General features: G+C 53.7%; 1 protein-coding gene across 9 annotated transcripts in view; it reads right to left on the bottom strand.

Moving 5' to 3' along the window:
- Window positions 1-18,291, bottom strand: part of PKNOX2 (PBX/knotted 1 homeobox 2) — a 288,631-nt gene extending 270,340 nt beyond the window's left edge. For 4 of the 9 annotated variants that reach the window (XM_081535125.1, XM_081535123.1, XM_081535121.1 and 1 more), the window contains exon 1: window positions 18,171-18,272. The gene's annotated coding sequence lies outside the window, so the exon portion shown is untranslated. Of the gene's footprint in view, window positions 1-4,042; window positions 4,170-18,170 lie in introns of all 9 variants that reach the window. The other 5 variants (XM_081535115.1, XM_081535120.1, XM_081535119.1 and 2 more) reach the window with 4 other exon arrangements.
- Window positions 18,292-18,820: the final 529 nt, after the last annotated feature.

The following is an 18,820-nucleotide window of genomic DNA, read 5'->3' on the forward strand; positions in this document are numbered from 1 at the left end:
CGTAGAGGCCAAAGCTCATCATCTTTGTTTTCCTCCCTGGTGGCTGGCGCACGGTGGGTGCTAAACGAATTGAAAATGGATTTGAGCCAAATGGAGGGGCCACAGGCAACAGAGGAAAACCTCACAGGAAATAGAGCATGTTCAGCTCTGAGTAATAGCCCATTGGTCTTCTCTCCTCTGCATGAGTCCATCCCCTGCCCAGACCAGCCCTTCAAGAATACTCCGTTCATCGAGTGAGTGCAATCTGATGATGCCCCCGGCTCATCAAAGTCAATGCTAGAGTGGAAATCCAGGAAAAGAGTTGATCTGAAGACAATCACCTCTCTTTTGTGACTTTTAGAATGTCTTGGAAATCGTGTTTATCTCCTTTGTTTCATTTTGGCCATTGAAATAAGCAATGTAGGGACTTCCCTGGTGGTCTGGTGGTTAAGACTCTGTGCTCCCAGTGCCGGGGGCCTGGGTTCGATCCCAGGTCAGAGAACTAGATCCCATATGCTGCAGTGAAGATCTATGTGCCATGTGCTTAGTCGTATCTGACTCTTTGTGACCCCATGGACTGTGTCCTGCCAGGCTCCTCTGTCCATGGGGTCTCAAGAGTTGGACATAACTTAGCAACTAAACCACTGTCTCTAGCCAAAAGCTTTTATCTTTCTGTTAAGCCCTCCAGGGACTTCTGTTATTGCTGAGAGATTCAGAAGCTGGATGGAGGGAACAAGGGGACAGCTTTTAGAGGCTGCATGAGTCTGTCTGAACTGACTCACAGGGTGACCAACCACTCCAGCGCCCAGGACCCAGGGCTCCACCTGAAACTGGGGCTTTCAGCAACAAAGCACTAAACCAGTATGGTCCCCAGCAAACTGAAATAGTTCGCCCCCGGTGACTGAGGCTTTCCTGTGCTCTGTGGCTCCAAAACAGAACAAATGCATTTTCAGAATGCAAACAACAGCTGAAGGATAACGCTGATGGCTCCCACTCTGAGTAGGAGGACAGCTTAAGGCTTGCACCTCCCCCCCCAAAGGCTCAGGCACCAGCCTAAGACCAAGAGTGGCCAGTCTGGGTGGAGCTGGGGCTTGAGGGTGCGGGCAGAAGAGCAGAGTGCTCAATACCTGAAGCTGACTGGACCCAGGTCTTGAGAAACAAATGCTCATAATCGCTGGGAGATTATTTGCCCACTTCACACACAGAACAGCCACAACCTCATAGACCATTTAGAGCAGCAGTCCCCAACCTTTTTGGCACCAGGGATCAGTTTCATGGAAAACAATTTTTCCACGAACCAGGGGTCGGACGGGGTGGTTTCAGGATGATTTAAGTTCATTACATTTATGGTGCACTTTCTTTCTATTATTATTACATCAGCTCCAGCTCAGATCACCAGCCATTAGATCCCAGAGGTTGGGGACTCCTGACTTACAGGATCTTCTCAGAAGTTCCCCAAACATTTAAGAATCTTGAATCCTGAGGGTCTCGCTCTCAGCTCTGCCTAGATCAAAGAATCAAGTCAGAAAAAGGTCAGGGAAAGAGGGCTCCAGGCAGAGAGAACAGCCAGTGTAAAAACCCCCACAGGAGGAGCACGCCTGACCCCTCTGGGTTCCACAAGGAAATCTGGGTGGGGATGGTCTGGCTGGCTGGAGGAGCAGTAAAAAAGGCAGACAGTGAGAGGAGCTGGACTGGGGAGGTGGGGAATCAGCCAGTGTGAGGGCTTTGGCTTTTATTCAACGATGAATCCAAATCATTAAGGCTTTGACATAAATGAATTTGACACTGTTCACTTATATGATGAATTTGCTCATTTTTCACTTCTACCTCCCTCCTCTCCACCAAGGACTAGCAATCTATTTATGATTTTTATTATTACTTTCATTTCTGTCTCTCTCTCTGGACCTATAGCCAGCATTTTTAAAATTTTTTATTTCTTTATTTATTGTTTCTGGCTTTGCGAGGTGTTGCTTGCTGCACTTGGACTTTTCTCTAGCTGTGGCGAGCAGGGGCTACTCTCTAGTTGTGGTGTGCCGGCTTCTCGGGGTGGTGGCTCCTCCTGTTTCAGAGCACAGGGTCTAGGCACGCAGGCTTCAGTAGCTGTAGTGCATGTGCTTAGCTGCCCCTGTGCATGTGGAATCTTCCTGGACCAGGGATCTAGCTCCTATCCCCTGCATTGGCAGGTGGATTCTTCACCACTGGACCAGCAGGGAAGTCCCTTTAGCCAAGCTTTAGCCTGGTCTCCACTTTAGAATCACAGCCTTGGTCTTCCTGCCTCATCCGAATGTGCTGCCTGGTCCAAATCAGACTCCTTGTGAGTACTTCCAAGCTCTCAAGTTGTCCCTCCTGACCTGGTCCTCCATCCAGGCCCCCTGGCCATCTATCAGTCCCTTCCTCTCTCCCCAGGGCCTTCACACGTACTGTTTCCCACACACACAAAACCCTGGAATACTCTTTGAATGTGTGCACAGGTGCTTCAGTTGTATCCGACTCATCGGGACACCATGGACCATAGCCCACTAGGCTCCTCTGTCCGTAGGATTTTCCAGGCAAGAATACTGCAGTGGGTTTCCATGCCCTCCTCCAGGGGAACTTCCCAGCCAAGAGATTAAAACCTACTCTTTGCTTTTATCTTTATTCACTTATGTCCTACTCTCCCTTCAGGTCTCAGCTCAAACTTCTCTTCCTTGGAGACTCTTCCCTGCTTCCTCTAAACAAAATCTCCTGTTTAAACGCTCTCATAGTTCCACATTTTTCCCTTCAAAGCTCCTATTACACGTATTGTTTTGAATTTATTTGTATGATTTTTTTTTTTTTTTAATTAATGCTTCTCCTCTCCATCTAACTGAAAACTCTGTCAGGCTAGAGGCTACATCTGTTTTTGCTCCTTTCTAGCCCTCGGACGGCAAGCAGATCAAACCAGTCAATCCTAAAGGAAATCAACCCTGAACATTCACTGGAAGGACTGATGCTTAAGCTCCCATACTTTAGCCACTTGATGTGAAGAGCTGACTCACTGGAAAAGACCCTGATGCTGGGGAAGATGGAGGGCAGGAAGAGAAGGGAGCGGCAGAGGATAAGATGGTTAGATGGCATCACCGATTCAATGGACATGAATCTGAGGAAATTCTGGGAGATAGTGAAGGACAGGGGAGCCTGGTGCACTGCAGTCCATGGGGTCACAAATTGTTGGACGCGACTTAGCAACTGAACAACGTCGCAACTGAACAACGGCAACAACAAAGCCCAGGCACCCAGACAATGCCTAGCACACACTCGAGATTCCTAGTAAGCACTTGAAGAATAACTGAATGAGAAAATGAATGAGTGCCCCAGGCCTCCTGTTTATTGGCACCCTGGGGGACACAAGGCTGGACCAGCTCAGGGCTCTTTGGAGTCCCTGTGGGTGTGGTCAGAGCCCTGAGCCAAGTGGGGAGGGGGCAGGGCTGAGAGGGGAAAGGATTCAAGCCCACAGAGCCCCATCATCATATCAGGCACTTTACCCAGGTAATCTCATTTCTATTTCATGGCCACCACTTGAGTCGAGTATTGCTATCCCATCTTACAGCTGAGCAAACTGAGGCTCAGGAAGTAAGTTTCTCTAGGTCATACTGTAAGCAAGTTTGTAATCAGACTTAGACTAATTCCAAAGTCTGTGCTCTTTCTGCTCTGCCCCAACTGTCCTGGCCTGGGCAGTTTCTAACCTAGCTCTGCCACTAGTTTCCTGTGTGACCTTAGGCAAATTACTGCCCTCTCTGAGCCTCATTTCTCCATATATAAAATACAGAGGCTGAAATAGATGTTTTTATGTCCTTTCCAGTTCTGAGATGACTTTAAAGTTCTATGCTTCTAAATTTATACACTCACACAATGGGTGCTAAAGCACCTAGCTCAAGGGCAAGCACGGAGCAGACTCTTCATAAGTGTTCATTTCCTCCCTCCTAGCCTCCCAATTCCCTGTTTCAAAGAATCTCTGCTCTGCAGCCCTCCCAAGGCCACTTACGCTGTCCTGATTATTGCAGGAGCCCCAGAACACTGCACCCGGCCTTTGGGGAAGACTCACCAGCTCTGATATCCATGCCTCCAGCCTGCGGTCCTCAGAAAGCCATTCCAGCTGGGCTCCCCAGAGAGGCCCACACCTCCCTGTACCCACTCCTTCCTGACTCCTGAAGGGAACTTTGTGCCCAGCACTGTGGAGAGAGAGAAGGACATGCGGGAAAGGAGCCCACACATCTTTAGTACCCAGTGCCAGGGACTAGGGGCTTCCCTAGTAAAGAATTCACTTGCAATGCAGGAGACGCAGGAGACTTGAGTTCGATACCTGGGTCGGGAAGATCCCTTGGAGGAGGGCATGGCAACCCACTCCAGCTTTCTTGTCTGGAAAATCCCATGGACAGAGGAGCCTGGTGGGCTATGGTCCATAGGGTCTCAAAGAGTTGGACACAACTGAAGCAACTAAGCAAGCAAGCAACCAACCAGGGACTAGACCAGGCTCATCGAACCTCTGCAAAGAGTCTTTCTTTTCCCCATTTCACAAAAGAGAAGAAACTCAGGCAGAAAGGTGTAGGAAATTGCCCAAGATCACACATCCAGCCTGTGGCATTAGTGGGGCCCTACCTCTCCAACCCCAAGGCAGATACACTTTGCCAACCCCAGGGGATGCTGAAGCCTCGGGCAAAGGTCCATTCTGTACCACCAGCTATTCCCTAGCAAGCATCCTTTTTTTTTTTTTTTTAACATCTGTTTAACTTTGCATTTACAGCCCTAGTGACTTAAACCCATCAGTCTCTCACTGGCTACCCACTCCTGCCTCTCCATTGCCCCCTCCAAAGGACCAGACTACAAAATATTCATCTATTGTTTCCAGTGTTTCCAACTTCACCAAGGAAACAACTCAAGAGGTTGACTTCATCCCGTCTAGGGGGAAGGGCCAGATCTGTGATGAATACAGTCCTCCCAATGGTACCAAGGAAGAAGGGTGAGCCTTCCTCCCCAGCTCACAGCTGCTGCCCTTGAGGGCTTTCCAGAAATCAGACTCAGGTGAGACATGAACGTGAACATCACCAGGCAACATCACCAGGCACCCCCGGATACGAGCAGGGCCCCAGCTGGGAAAGAATGGGCAACGGAGGCCTGCATTGCTTAAAGGCTCCCCTGGAGGCTGTGCCCTGGAGGAGTGTGGAAGGATGGGTTAGGGAGAGGGCTTCTGTGGGAACAGCATCAGCTCTGCTCTGTGAATCCACACTGACAGGTAACTCAGGTGAGAGCAAATCCCTGGTGGGCTGTTTCTGGCGCTCACTGGCTTTCACCTTGATCTGCCCTTGCCTGGGATGGAAAAGGAGCCCCCTGGGATGAAGGGGTTGGCCAACTCTCTTCAGGAAGGGCCTCAAGTGACCATGAGGTCAGGCAAAGCCAGCCCAAGGTGACTAGAATCCTCACGGGGTCCCCTAAAACCTCAGCCTGAACCTCATGTCCCCAGGATGCCCTCCAGACCCCCAGAGAAGCGCACATCCCCCAGCTATGTGCTCATCACTTTCTGGACTTCTCCTCCATGCCTCTTACCGTGGTTTCACTAATTACTCACAGAACTCAGATGCTCATCTCCCCCGAAGACTGTGAGTTCCATAGGCAGCATGCCTGTCTGCCTAGTTCACGGTTTCCCCAGCACCTTCGCCAGGTCTGACATGTACAAGGTGCTCAGTAAAAATCTATAGAATGAATGTTACCTACAGGGAGGAGCCTATGGCCTGGTGCAGACTGACGGGACCCAGCAGAGGCCAACCCTCCCCATACCAGGCCCGAGATAGCCCCTCACTGGACCAAATGAGAAAACCTAAGTGGCGACAACCACTGGCACACAGTAGGCTTGCAATTCCAGTTTGCTGACTCTGTGCGGGAATCTAGAAAACCAACCCATTCACACCCCAGCTGTGGGGCCATTGTGACAGGCCACGCTGCCAGCTTTCAATCACTTAAACAAGGTTGTCATCACTCTCTGAGTGAGCACGAGGGGTGTGTGTAGGTATGTGTGTGTGTGCGTGTATGTGTGCTCATTCCTAAACTATTAAGAAACAGAGAGTCTGTGCCAACCGATTTTCTCCCCCACGTGTTATGTGCAAAGCACAGTGCAGGCACTGTTGTTTATGTTTATGTAATGTTCACAACACATCCTAATCCGCTAGCTCATGTGGTCCTGGCCAGTAGACGTTATCACCACCATTTTACTGAGGAGGATGGTGGGGCCAGCTTTTAAGGCCACGCGGTGAGCATATGGCTGAGTCTCAGCTCACACCCAAGGCTCTGGCTCATGTGGCACTGGTCTGCCTCAGTCGTGCTCCTTGTCACACCCCAATCTCATCATCCGTGACCTACCCAGTCACAGCCCTGTATCTTACACTGAGCTTGCTATGAGCTGGAGCACAGGGTCTTGGCTGGGAGGGAGAAGGAGGAAAAAGGCAGCAAGCCATCCATAGCAACTTTCCCCCAAACACGTGTCTCCCTAGAGCAGGCAGCAAGCTGGGCTGGAAAGACCACTGATCCAGAGGGACACCGAACCAGATGGGTAACCTTGGGCAAATTCTCTTACCCACGCTGAGCCTCACTTTCTTTCCTGGGTCTATGATGATGGCCAGATAAAATAAAGAGTTAGTGCTTCCAGCGCATAGTGAAAGGGTCTCCACTCTCCTGCGGACTTGCGCAGCTACTCAAAAATCACAGGACTCAGAAGAGCCCTTTTCTTCCTGTGGTCTGCATGCTCACTATGGCACCTGGTCTCCTCCCTCCCGGCGGAATCCAGCCCCACTGTGGACGGGCGGCACCTGGACTCTGTGCAGAAAGAAAGCGGGGGATGTTCCCCTAGTCCTCTAGTCCCCTGCCAGCAGCTAACTGCACCACCCAGAGCACAGCCCGCGAGTGGGTTCCATCTTCTCTCCCTTCCAAAGCCAGTGGAAATGACTCTGAAGAGTATTCCAGGAGACCAGACGTCCAGCTTGGGAAGGGCTTTTCCCAACAATCTGGGTGTCTGCAGGAGGTAGTACACCCCATCTCGTTGGCGCTAACTGGATGCCTTCCTTCGGCCTCCAGGGAAGGCTGGGGAGTCCCGCCAAGCTCTCTGGCCGTCCTCTGGGTCATACTAACAACGAATGAGGAGCCCCCGGGGGACTGCTGCCCCACTGTGCATCTAGCCAGCTCCTCCCATCAAGGCAACAGTGCAAAACCACCACTTCGGCTCAGGCCACAGGAGAGCAGCGGACTTGAGCTCCCTAACAGCTGGTCTCTCCTGCTTGATGAATGTCCCCCTGGTCCTCCTGGAGCCTGGAGGACTCAGAAAGGGCCCCTCGTTGGGAGCTCGGCAGCCCCAGCACCCAAATAAGTGTGACCCGGCTGCCCTTAAATCTCCTTCTCCCCACCACCCTCACTTAGTCAGAGCCAGGCAGTCCTACCACCACTGGGCTGAATGTCCCCTGGGGCCCACCACCTCCTCCGGACCCAGGGCGCCTGGGCGTCTGGAGCACACTCCAGCGTGGAGAGCCCCCAGAGTCACAGAATAGCAGATCCAGAAGGGGCCTCGAAGACAATCTTATCTAACCTCCTCCTTGTGTAAAATGAGGACGCTAAGATCCAGAGAAGCTAAGAGGATTTCAGGACCACCAGAGAGGGCTCTGGACTGAGAACGAGCTCCTGCCACCACGAGGCCATGGGCGCACACATGGAATCTCTCTGGGTTGCTTCTCTCAGCCCCTGACCTGGAGTTGAACTCACAACCCACACAGAGCAGGGCCTCACCTGAGAAAGGGTGGGGTCGGCCCTGGACCGCCGGCTCAGCACAGGCCTGGGAATGGAGACTACTCAGAGACAAGGGACCGCGGAGTGAGGACCACATGAGGGACCTCTGGGGGTGGGCTCACTCCCTCTGCTCCATCTAGACTCCCTTAACCTCCCTGGACTCAGCCTAGACAGAGGCCCTGCCACATAGAGCCTCAGTGTCCCCGGTGTCTGTCAGGACAGAGAGCCAGAGGACCACAGGTGCAGCCCCAGGACATCTCATCAGCCCACTCACTCTGAGCCACCTCCCAGCCTGGGCGGCCGATGGAGGCAGGGTGACGGCATTGCAGCTCTGCCACCCACCGCCACTGCCACCACCCTGCCTCCCTGCCCGAAATCCACCTCCTCCTCTCCGTGCTGGACACCCCAGCCCTGCTGAAGGCCTTGTGCAAGTGAAAAAACAGCGGCCCAGAGAGACTCCAGGTGTGAGCCCAGGGCCTCAGGGTGACAGGAGCTCGTTCTCAGTCCCAAGCCCTCCCCGGCGGTCCTTAAATCTGTCAACCCAGATAGTCTGGGTTTCCATAACAGCCAGGAGGTCCCTGCAGCGTTTGCCAAACAAAGGTTTGGGAAGCGGGGAGCTGGGTTCAGGTGGCTCCTGTGAAGAGACTCTCAGGAGAGGACGAGGTGGAGCTCAGGGCACGGAGGCTCTCAGAGCTCAGCGGGCGCTTGTTCTGTCTCCGGAAGGCGTCATCATGGGTGGACGCAGGCCACCCTAATTACCGTGCGTCCCCCTGGACAGATGGAGGCATCTGCTGTCCCTTCCTGGGCCTGTCACTTCAGCCACTCTCTGAGCCCCGGTTCTTCTCCCGGTTCTTCTCCCTCGTAAAGTGAGACAGCGTCACAAAGTTGCGAGGCTCAAACAAAAGAGTGCATGAGAAAATTCGTTCATTGGGAAAAAAAAAAACCCAAAACTAATATTCACTGAGAACGCTTACGGATACGTTCTTCTAGAATAGTCACAACACTCCTCTTGTTGCTGTTGTGTTAGTCACTCAATCCTGTCTGACTCTTTGCGACCCCAAAGCCTGCAGCCCTCCAGGCTCCTCTGTCCATGGGATTTTCCAGGCAAGAATGCTGGACTGGGTTGCCATTCCCTTCTTCACACAACACTCCTGTGTGCTCCATATTATTACTATCCTGCCTATCTAGCTAAGAAAACTGAGGTTCAGGGAGGTTCAGTGATGTGCCAAAGGACACACAGCTTAGATGTAGTAGATCCAGGGTCAGAACTCAGAATGACTCCAAGGCCAGTGACCCTTTCCCCAACACCACCCATCTCAACAAAAGAAGCAAATGGCGCTTTTTAAAAAGAGGCAGGTGAGTCTTCAGACAAAATGCAACCTCATAAGCCGTCCCTACCGTTTTGTGTGTGTTATGTGTTCAGCTGCTCAGTCATGCCCAACTCTTGCGACCCATGGACTGTAACCCGCCAGGCTCCTCTGTCCATGGGATTTTCCAGGCAAGAATACTGGAGTGGGTTGCTATTTTTTCCCTCAGGGGATCTTCCCAACCTAGGATCGAACCCATGTCTCTTGTGTCTCCTGCACTGGCCGGTGGGTTCTTTACCACTGCACCACCTGGGAAGCCCGCACTTATGGCTAGACTTGCCCATTCACCCTGGGAAGGCCATTGATCAAGTCAAAGCCAACTCCCCATGGCCTTGGGAGACCCTCCAACAGAAGGACACCCCAGGGCCAAGCCCTCACACTCCGTGCCTTGGCCGCTATGCATCATGTTACTTGCTGGTTTGGTGTTTCAGTAGTGGTTCCGATGACCATCTCTGTGTGAACCAAGTCAGTGGAAGGAAACACAGAATCACAGAGCTCTGGGCTGAAGGGGGCCTCTGAGAGCAAGTTCCAGCTCCTGGTTAGATGGCCAAAGAAACTGACATCCAAAGGTCAGTCATGTGTTGTAGGTCAACAGCAAGCCAGTGGCCAGTCTGGAGCAAAATCCTTGCTCTCCACATCCCAGCTGCTCTGGCATCAGCAGCTTCATGGCCCCCGAGAGGGCCGGGTGTGAGACTAGCCTGGCTTAGGGAGTGTGGGGATGTTAGGTAAGAGAGTCAATCACAGCCAGGAGTGAAATTAGCTGGTTGGCCCCCTGCACTAAATCATAAGCCTAAGTTCTATGCATTGAAAGTTCAAGGCATGAAAGCAGCCTATTCCCCAACAGGGAGGCCTGGGAGGCTCTCCTGAGGCAGTGGTGGCCTCTTCTGGCCCCCTGGCCATGGTCAGAGGAGGCTGGACTTTCCAACCTAGTACAGGCTGTGTCCCCACCGCCAGCCATCACCAGGACAGTACTGGAGCACCTTGACCTGGACAGTCGCACGTTTCGCCCCTCCAGCTCCAGACCAACTGAGAGCTCACCTCCACTCAGCCCCCATCACTTGGCAGCCTCCCATCTTCCTCTTGCCTCTGTTGTTAACAATTGATTTCTACCTTTTTTTTTTTTTCTTTTTGCTTCAGTGCATGCACACGCATCTCTCAGTCCTTTGTGGGTCAACTTTGTCATTCCTGGAACTGCACAGTCCCTGGGGACATGCTCTGTGTCCCCATTTCTACCACAGCCCCTGCTGAAGTCTGTGTGCAGACGGGAGCACACAGCTGTTTTTTCAACACTTGTTGCTGTGCCAGTGACCTGTGGGAGGCCCAGGCCATGTCCTGGGGAAGGAAAGTCAAGGGAAAGGGAAGGCTGGATAAGCCACAAGCTGGACAAAAAACCCAACTGAGCCCATCCTGGGGGGCAGACACTGTGCTCGCACTTTACAGACCCTCCCTCCACAGTCCTATGAGCTATGTCGTTCTATTTCCTTCTTTACAGATGGGGAAACTGAATCAGAGATGTTAAGCAACTTGTCTGCATGTGCATGCTAAGTCACTTCAGTTGTGTCCAACTCTTTGCAACCCTATGAACTATAGCTCTCCAGGCTCCTCTGTCCATGGGATTCTCCAGGAAAGAATACTGGAGGGGGTTGCCATGCCCTCCTCCAGGGGATCTTCCCGACCCAGGGATCCAACCCTCTTATGTCTCCCGCATTGCCAGGCAGGTTCTTTACCACTAGTGCCACCTGGGTAAGCCCATCGCAAATTGTCTAAATTCACCCGATTAGTAACTAGTAGAGTTAGACTTTTGACGTGGTTTTTTCTAATGCTAACCCATACTCTGAACTTGTTGCGGCAAACTACTCAAAGGCAGGGACCTGATGGTTACATGTGTTCGTTCCATTTGTTTTTGCTGCTGCGTCCTCAGTGCCGTGGACCGTGCCAGGCACAGAGGAGACACTCTTTGTATTTGCTAAACGAAGGAACAAAGGATTGAATGGACCCCCTGCTGCCCATCCTGAGCAGGACAGAGTAAGGGCTTCTTATGCCGCATTACTGGTTACTCTATTTCCAGAAAGCCTGGACAACTGCTTGTTCCTCTCTCCACCCAGAAAAATAACCAATAAACTGAAGTGAAAGTGAAAGTCACGTTCCACTCTTTGGGACCCCATGGACTGTAGCCCGCCAGGCTCCTCTGTCCATGGAATTCTCCAGGCAAGAATACTAGAGTGGGTTGCCATGCCCTTCTCTGGGGGATCTTCCCCATCCAGTGATCAAACCCAGGTCTCCTGCATTGCAGGCAGATTCTTTACCTTCTGAGTCAGGAAAGTCTGTACAAACTAAGGATCCTGCAAAGGCCATGTGGCAGATGGCTGGGTTAACTAGGCATGGGATGGGGCAGTGGGGGGCGGTGGGGGGCGGTGGGGGGCGGGTAGGAGCATAAGCTGAACACAAAAGACTGGATGATGTGAGGGAGTTAAAAGGTTCTCAGTGCCCTGTGACCTGCTGACTCAGGGCCACTCTCTGGCCCCTTTGGGTAGGGTCTCCTCCCTGTCCTCAGGCTCCCTCCTCCCCGCACCAGGCACCCCGCTGCCTGGCCTGAGCTGTACTGAAACTGGCCACGTTCCTACTGAACGGAGAAAGTAACAGTTACGCCACCCTCCCCAGCCCCATCCGATCCCTCTGGAGTCTGCCCTGGGCCCTAGGGCTAGCGGCTTTTCTCCACATTCCAGCCAAAAATAATATGAGAGCGGAGCTGTTTGGTGGAGAACTTAATCTAATCTTCATTGCTTCAGTTTTAAAATATCCTGCCTGGTTTAGGGTTTCTTATTACACACTAGGATGTGTTTTTAGTGAGATAGGTCTTAGCAGAACCGTTCTTCTTGTAATTAGAAACCCAGGCGGGCAGGGCCAAGGGGTGAGACATCCAAGCCAAACAGCAGATCTCCCTCAAGACAACACTCTGGCAGCAAGCTCTTCCCCAGCTGCCCGGGGGCCTGGTTCTTCCTCCCTCCTGGGGGATCTGGACCGAGGAAATGTGGAGCTCTGGTAGAAGGAGTGGCTTCCATCTCCCTCCACCCTCTTTCGGTGTGTCCCAACTCTTCCCCCATCAGACTGGAAACTAAGATGCTGCCTGTGACCGCTGGAGAAGGATATGTGGAGGAAAAAATCGCCCCAAGAAGTCTCCCCTCACCCCCGGATGAGGGAGAATTAAAGGCAAAGCATTCCACTGTAGCCTGTCTCCAGTATCACTGGCTAGCTTTGAAAAATCAGGCGCCGGAACGGAAGGAGGTTCCAAGTGCATATGCACTTTTGTATAAGGGCCGGGTGTAACTTCTCAGGCTTTCTGGCCCAGAATCTGCTTTGATCTGCCAGCGTGGAGGCTGCTGAGCGAGGTTCAAGCTGCGGTTAGCTCCAGACCAGCACCCACCCCGCTCCCCACCCCCACACTCCCACCCCCAACCCCAGCCCAACCAGATGTCACACACCAGCCCAGGCTCTGGCCTCTTCATCCCAATGACATAAAGAAAAAAAGCAACATTTCTGATCAGTCAGATTCTGTGTTCATCTGATGGGTGAAAGCTACTCCAGGTGGCACTGTTGGGAATAAGTACCCTGGTTCCCCCAGTTCGGGGTTAATTGCCTTTCCGGGAAAAGTCCAGGTGGATTTTGGAATCACAGCAGGGATTTCAAATTCTAGGATATAAGAAAGGCAGGAGTTCAGTCCCTTCACCCAAGTCTAAGAACTCCTGAGAGTTGTGGGGACGGGCTCTGGGGCCCAGCAGGGCAAGAAAACACAATGAAGAAAGCAACTTTACTTCTCAGAAGTCTCCTCCCTCCAATTTCCTTTATTATTTAGAGTACGGGATTAGGCAGCAGTCATTCTCAGGGCCTAATGAGGAATTCGTGTGAGACATTCCACTTTGCAGATGAAGAAACCAAGATCTGGAAGCTTAGCTAGCTGACCCACTTTAGTCATGAAGCCAGACAGTCACAGGGTATAAAACTGCCAGGTCCCCAAACTTCAGCCTAAACACCACCCGGCACACTGACCTGCCAGCCTCTATCATCTCCTTCCTCCCTTTCCCACAAGGTATTGTTGGTGCTGTTCAGTCGCACAGTTGTGACCAACTCTCTTGCGACCCCATGGACTGTAGTCCGCCAGGCTCCTCTGTCCATGGAATTTTCCAGGCAAGAATACTGAAGTGGGTTGCCATTTCCTCTTCCAGGGGATCTTCCAGACCCAGGGATCAAACCCCCGTCTCCTGCATTGGCAGACAGGTTCTTTTCCACTGAGCCACCAGGGAAGTCCCACCAGGTGTTAGATTTAATTAAATTAGCAGATCCTCATCGCAACAAGCCTGGCCATGCAGCCTGGACAGAGCCCAGCCAGTGCAGCTCCTCCTCCAAAATTCGGCTTTTCAGCCTAATTCAATCTTCAGTAAGTCACAGATCTCATCTGAAGTGTCATACAAAGCATGGTGTGTTGGCTAGAATCAAGGCTAACGGTGGCTCATGATGATTTCATTCCCCACGTAACTTCCTCCGTGGCATCATTTTCATCCTCTCCCTACACTGATCTGCATTTTGTTTGATCCAGACACTCTGCTTCACATGCCGGCACCTCGGGCAATTGCATCACACATTTATATATATATCTTACAGCATCTCTGTCCTGGTGCCGCATGGCACAGGAAAAAGAAAAACTTATAACTGCATTTCTCACCTTCCTTGAACTAATTTAGAAAATGTGCTCCGAATTAAATAAATCGGGAACAAAAAGTTTGAAATTGGAGATAGAATTTCAGAAGAGAGGGGAGGAGGCTAAATAAATAGCAAGGAAATCTTGCAACATGTTGGAAGCCTATAAATTTTATAGGTTGTTTCTTTAATAAAAACAAATTCAATTGCTAACAACACAGTATTATTAAGCTGCTAACATTTAAAAATCTAATTTGGTCTGCTCTGCTGCTGTTTCTGTTGCACGTTGCATTCACCCAGGGTAAGGAAGTCAGGTTGATGGGTTTGGTTTGGTTTCTAAACCAGGCTAATAGAGAGCCCTTTAAAACCCAGCTTTTTTGCTTTCTAGGCATGTCTTGGTCCCTAATGAGTTACAGCCCCAGGTTGAAGATGGACATAGCAGAAAGAAATTTAACACACATTCTGGTACACCCATAAACATCAAGGCCAAGGAAGAGGAGGTATGTTTCCAGTTAAGCTAGAACACCATGAATTCAGGATTCTCCACTCACAAGACAGTAATTCTCCTTATTTCATCACTAACTTACTTCAAATGTGTTTATACAATTTATTGCTACCGAACTTCCAGGCAACTGGTGTAGAGTTAATGAAACCCAGCTTGGAGAAGCTTTGGGCTTTGAACAACTAACCACAGTTTAAATGGTTATGACATGCGGTCAAAGCCGCAGGCCAGCCCCACTGTAGTTTCTGTGTTAGGACCTAGTCAAAAACCTTGTCATCTCACCTTTTGTGCCAAATAGATTGAGAAAAGAGGAAAAGCCCTGGAAAACAGCCTTCCATGCATCTTCTCAAGGTTCCCAGCCTTTCTCCCTGACATTTTAACACATCTATCTCCTCAAATGCCAGGCAAAGCCCCTCCCCCAGTCCCGAGTAAATATTTTAGTTGCAGTATGAATGGGCAGCCAGTTGAAATCCTGAAATCCAGTTTGAGTTTAATTGAACCGGGTCAGGCCTACATAAAGCAATGCGGAGAGGGAGGTGTCAGGGGGAGGCACCCCGCCACATTTGAAGTCAGACTCAGTGCAAGTCCAAAAGGCAAGACAGGAATGTACAGATGGCGCTGGCCTGGAAAAGAAGTGAACTCCTCTTTCCGAATGACTTGGACATTGATTTTTATTAATCCTCATTGTCATACGGTGTCCTCCCCCCAAGCTCCATCCATGTGAAAACTCCAGGAGGCTCCCTCTTTCTAAACAGGCCCAGTTTGGAAAAGTAAAGGGGAGGTGCTGGACTTGCCAGGGCTGCACAATAAAAGCCCTTTTTGAAAGCAGCACTTTCATTAACCTAAAGCAATCTATGGACTTAAAAGCAGAGAGCTGTAAACTCGCAGAAAGGATCATAAAACAGCCAGTCTCAAGTTGGGTACACTTCAGTGCAATTTGCACGAGGCATTTTACTGTGAGCGGTGGCCGGGCCCATCTCCCTCCGGTAACCCCCTGCCCCTTATTCTCAACAGCATCCCTTTCTCTCGGCTTTCATGCTTTTCGCGCTCACAAAGGGGGAGGCGGTGACCGGGGAGTCTCCGTGGGGTCACGGCTCCCTCCCGCCCTCTGGCTCTCGGTGGGAGAGAGGGCGCCTGAATTCCAAGCCTGCAAAACAACTGCCTCAGAGCTCTGCTGTCGGGCGGCCGCCGCGCCCCGGGGCCGCCGCGGCCACTCGTGGGTCGCGCGCCTTCTGCGTCCCGGAAGCGCCTTCCGGCTGCCCCGGCGAGGGGCGCGGGGGGTGCAGAGTGCTGGGACAGTGGGTTTGAGATAGCAAAGGAGAAATTTCAAATATTCCTCCTGTTCACTCCCCAACTCTGCTTCTCTAGTGGCCCAAGGGGTAATCTCCGTCCCTAGTCGGGACTTCTTTTTCCCCTCCCCGGCCCCCCCAAGCTAGGCCAGAGCCAAGCTGGGTGCAGCTTGAGTGGGCGATCAGAGACAGGAGACCCTCCCTACCTTCCCCCCACCAAGGTCCTGAAGCCTCAGGAAGGCCAGAATGCAAGGCACGCGGGCGGGCTAGGGACCAGGACTCTGCGTAATAGAGCTTGTGTTTGGACACCATCATTTTCTCAAATTTGGGGAGGAGGAGATAGTCTAAATCTGCTTCAAATGCGAAGCTTTCGGTTTCCACTAGTTGGAAAACATTTCAACACGCTGGAGGAGTCCTGGGGCAAAGGGGTAAGGGCAGAGGACCCCAAGTTCTCCCCCTTTCTCAAGCGGATAGTCACACGGGCGGCCCGGCGTGTGGGCTTCCGGGCGAGGCTGGGGGGAAGTGCAGACAGAACCTGCGGGTCAACAGCTGGCGGCTCCGGTCCGGGCCCTTGAGTTCGAGCCTGCCCTGCCCTCCGCCGCAGCCCGGACTCCCCGGGCCTGGAGCGAGGCCTCGCTGCTAGCGCCTCCAGCGCAGGCCGCGGCCCCTGCGGGCCACCGCACCCACCCCGCCGCGCTGCACCCGCAGAGCCCAAGTGGCTTCCGGAGCCCACCGAGCCGCCAGGGTTCCTATCCATCCCCGGCCCTGCGAGGCTACCGTGCCGCTTCGCCCAGAACACCCCTTCGATTTGTCCGCTTCCCGTAATCTTTCTCCAAGGACCCGGTCCTGCGCGCCTCAAGTCCTCTCCTCCAGATCCTCTTTCGGGGATAAGCGGCGGGAATGTGGGGCTCGCCGGCCATGGCTCCCATCAACTACTTTCATCGTCTACCTATCTAATCGTTTTTCAACCCACTGAGCGTGGGGACTCCCGGGCGCGACCCTCCCCAAATTCCAATAGTTTCAACTCCCCACCCCCACCCCCCGACAAGAAAAGCCGTGAACCCGTAGCTAAATCCTAAAAGACGCCACCAGTTCCTCCGATTCCAGCCTCAGATGTAAGCCCAGGCCCCTAACTCCAGCCTTCCGTCTCCCTGCTTTGACCAGGGTGCAGATTCGATCGGCGGCCCTTCGATCCGGCTTCTGAAAACAGCTTGGATCCTAAAAACCCGAACTCTAGCCTCGCCCCGAAGCCCAGCCCTAATTCAGGGCTGATGCACAACTACCACCCACCCTCTCCCTACTCCCAGTCCTAACCCCTCTCCTCCCCACCGCGCCGGAACCTCGGGTTCTCCCCTGAGAGACCCAGGAAAAGGCGGCCGGCGTGGCTCGTTTCTTCCTCTGGGTCTGGAGTCGGGAGAGCCCCGCGCGCCTCACCCGAAAAGAAATGCAAACTTTGCGAGGCAGACTCGGGACCCTGCCCCATACCCCTCGGCTCTCTCTCTGAGCGCTTTCCGACCCCCCACCCCCCACCGTTACGAACTCGTGCCCTAGTTCTTGAGCCAGGAGGGCTCCCTATTCCCGAACCTCGCCGAGGGCCCCTACGCCTCCCCACACCTCGCCAAAGACTCTCAACAATCCTCGGAAAGCTAGTAACGCTACAAATTACGGCTCCTCCCGCGTTAGGGTCCCCGAGCCTGGCCCCTGCGATCCCAGCTTCCCTGATCCACAGCTCGTGCTCCGCTGTCCCCATGGATCCGCCTGCAAATCCTCACTCGTCCCGGCTCCCCAGGCCGGGCAGGACGCGGCCGCGGCTCCCAGACTCCAGCCACCCGGCCCGAGTCTGGGGCTGCTCCGGCTTCCAGCCGCTCGAAGGCAGCTCCAAGCTGCTGGCGCCAAGCAAGCGCCGGCCCAAAGGGCGCCCGAAGCTGGGAGAAAGAAAGCGAACCTTGAGCCGGCCCGCCGATCTCAGCCTCGCCCGCGGAGCGCCCAGCCCGGAGCTGCCGGCACCGGGGCTCCGCCGGCCCGCGCGGGAGTCCCTACTCGGGTCCCCGGCGCACCCGGCGCGCAGCTTCCCGCCCGCCCGCTACGGTGTCTTGGGCCCGCGGCGGTCCGAGTCCGCAGCCCCGCTCCTCGCACCCGTGGACAATGCACGCCCCGCCACGGGCCCGAGCGGGGCGAGGCGGCGGGGCGGCGGGGCTGCGCGCGCTGGCCGGGCCCAGGCGCGGGCGGGCCGCCTCCTTCCCGGGCCTCAACGCCGCTCGCGCTGCTTCGCTCCGCGCTCTCCCGGCGCTTCCCCAGCTCCTCTGCACGCTCCCGCCGTCCCTCGCTGCTCCCTGCTTCCCTCCTCCCTGCTGCCTCCCTCTCTCTCCTCCCTGCTGCCTCCCTCTCTCCCTCTCTCCTCCTTGCCCTGTCGCAATGAATAATACTCTGGCTTGGGGACTGGAATAAAACACACGCGCTCTGAGGCAGCCGCCCGCAGCAGCAGCACCCGCCGCCGCCGCGCCGCCGCCGCCTGCAAAAGCGTCTCTGACATGGAAATGAATGACAGCTTACCTGATGCCAATCTTCATCAGACTGACACCGGCGTGACAACACAGCCTATACTTCCCAGCACTGCTCGGGACGTCAGCGGCACAGGGACCCGCCCCCCGGAGCACCCCCCCCTCCACACACCTCCCCTCTCCCCACTCCCCCTTTCTCCCCACCCCCCCATCACCCCCACCCACTCCCGGCCCCGGCCGCTTCCAAGTCGGAGCAGCCGCCGGAGTGTCTCCCTCTGCTGGAGGCTTGTCTAAGACGTCTAAGCCGGCTCCGGCTGCTGGGGAGAAAACCTCAGAGTGAGAGGTGGCCTCCGAAGGAAGAACGCAGCCGACCCCCCACCCCCGCCCAGGAATTGGGGAACACTACCCCGACCCAGGCTAAGTCCCCCTCGGCAGACAACGGAGGCGGGGCTTCCAGACATCTTGAGTTCAAGGGGGTGGAGATGCGGGGAAATTTTCTTCTGTGGACCCTGAGAGCACTCCCCAGAAATTATGAAACTTAAAAGTGGCAAGAAATCCTCCCCCCTACCCCCACTCCTCTCCTACCTCCACCCCATTCCTGCCTGGCTGGCCTCATTTTTATGATTGCATTTGAATAATTCTCATTACCCTGGCCCCAGAAAAGGTGCTCTGATGACACTCTGGTTAGTTATTCCCGTTCTC

The sequence above is a fragment of the Giraffa tippelskirchi genome, chromosome 10 (genome assembly GCF_054371585.1).
Source record: "Giraffa tippelskirchi isolate mGirTip1 chromosome 10, T2T-mGirTip1v1.2.pri, whole genome shotgun sequence".
Lineage (NCBI taxonomy): Eukaryota > Metazoa > Chordata > Mammalia > Artiodactyla > Giraffidae > Giraffa > Giraffa tippelskirchi.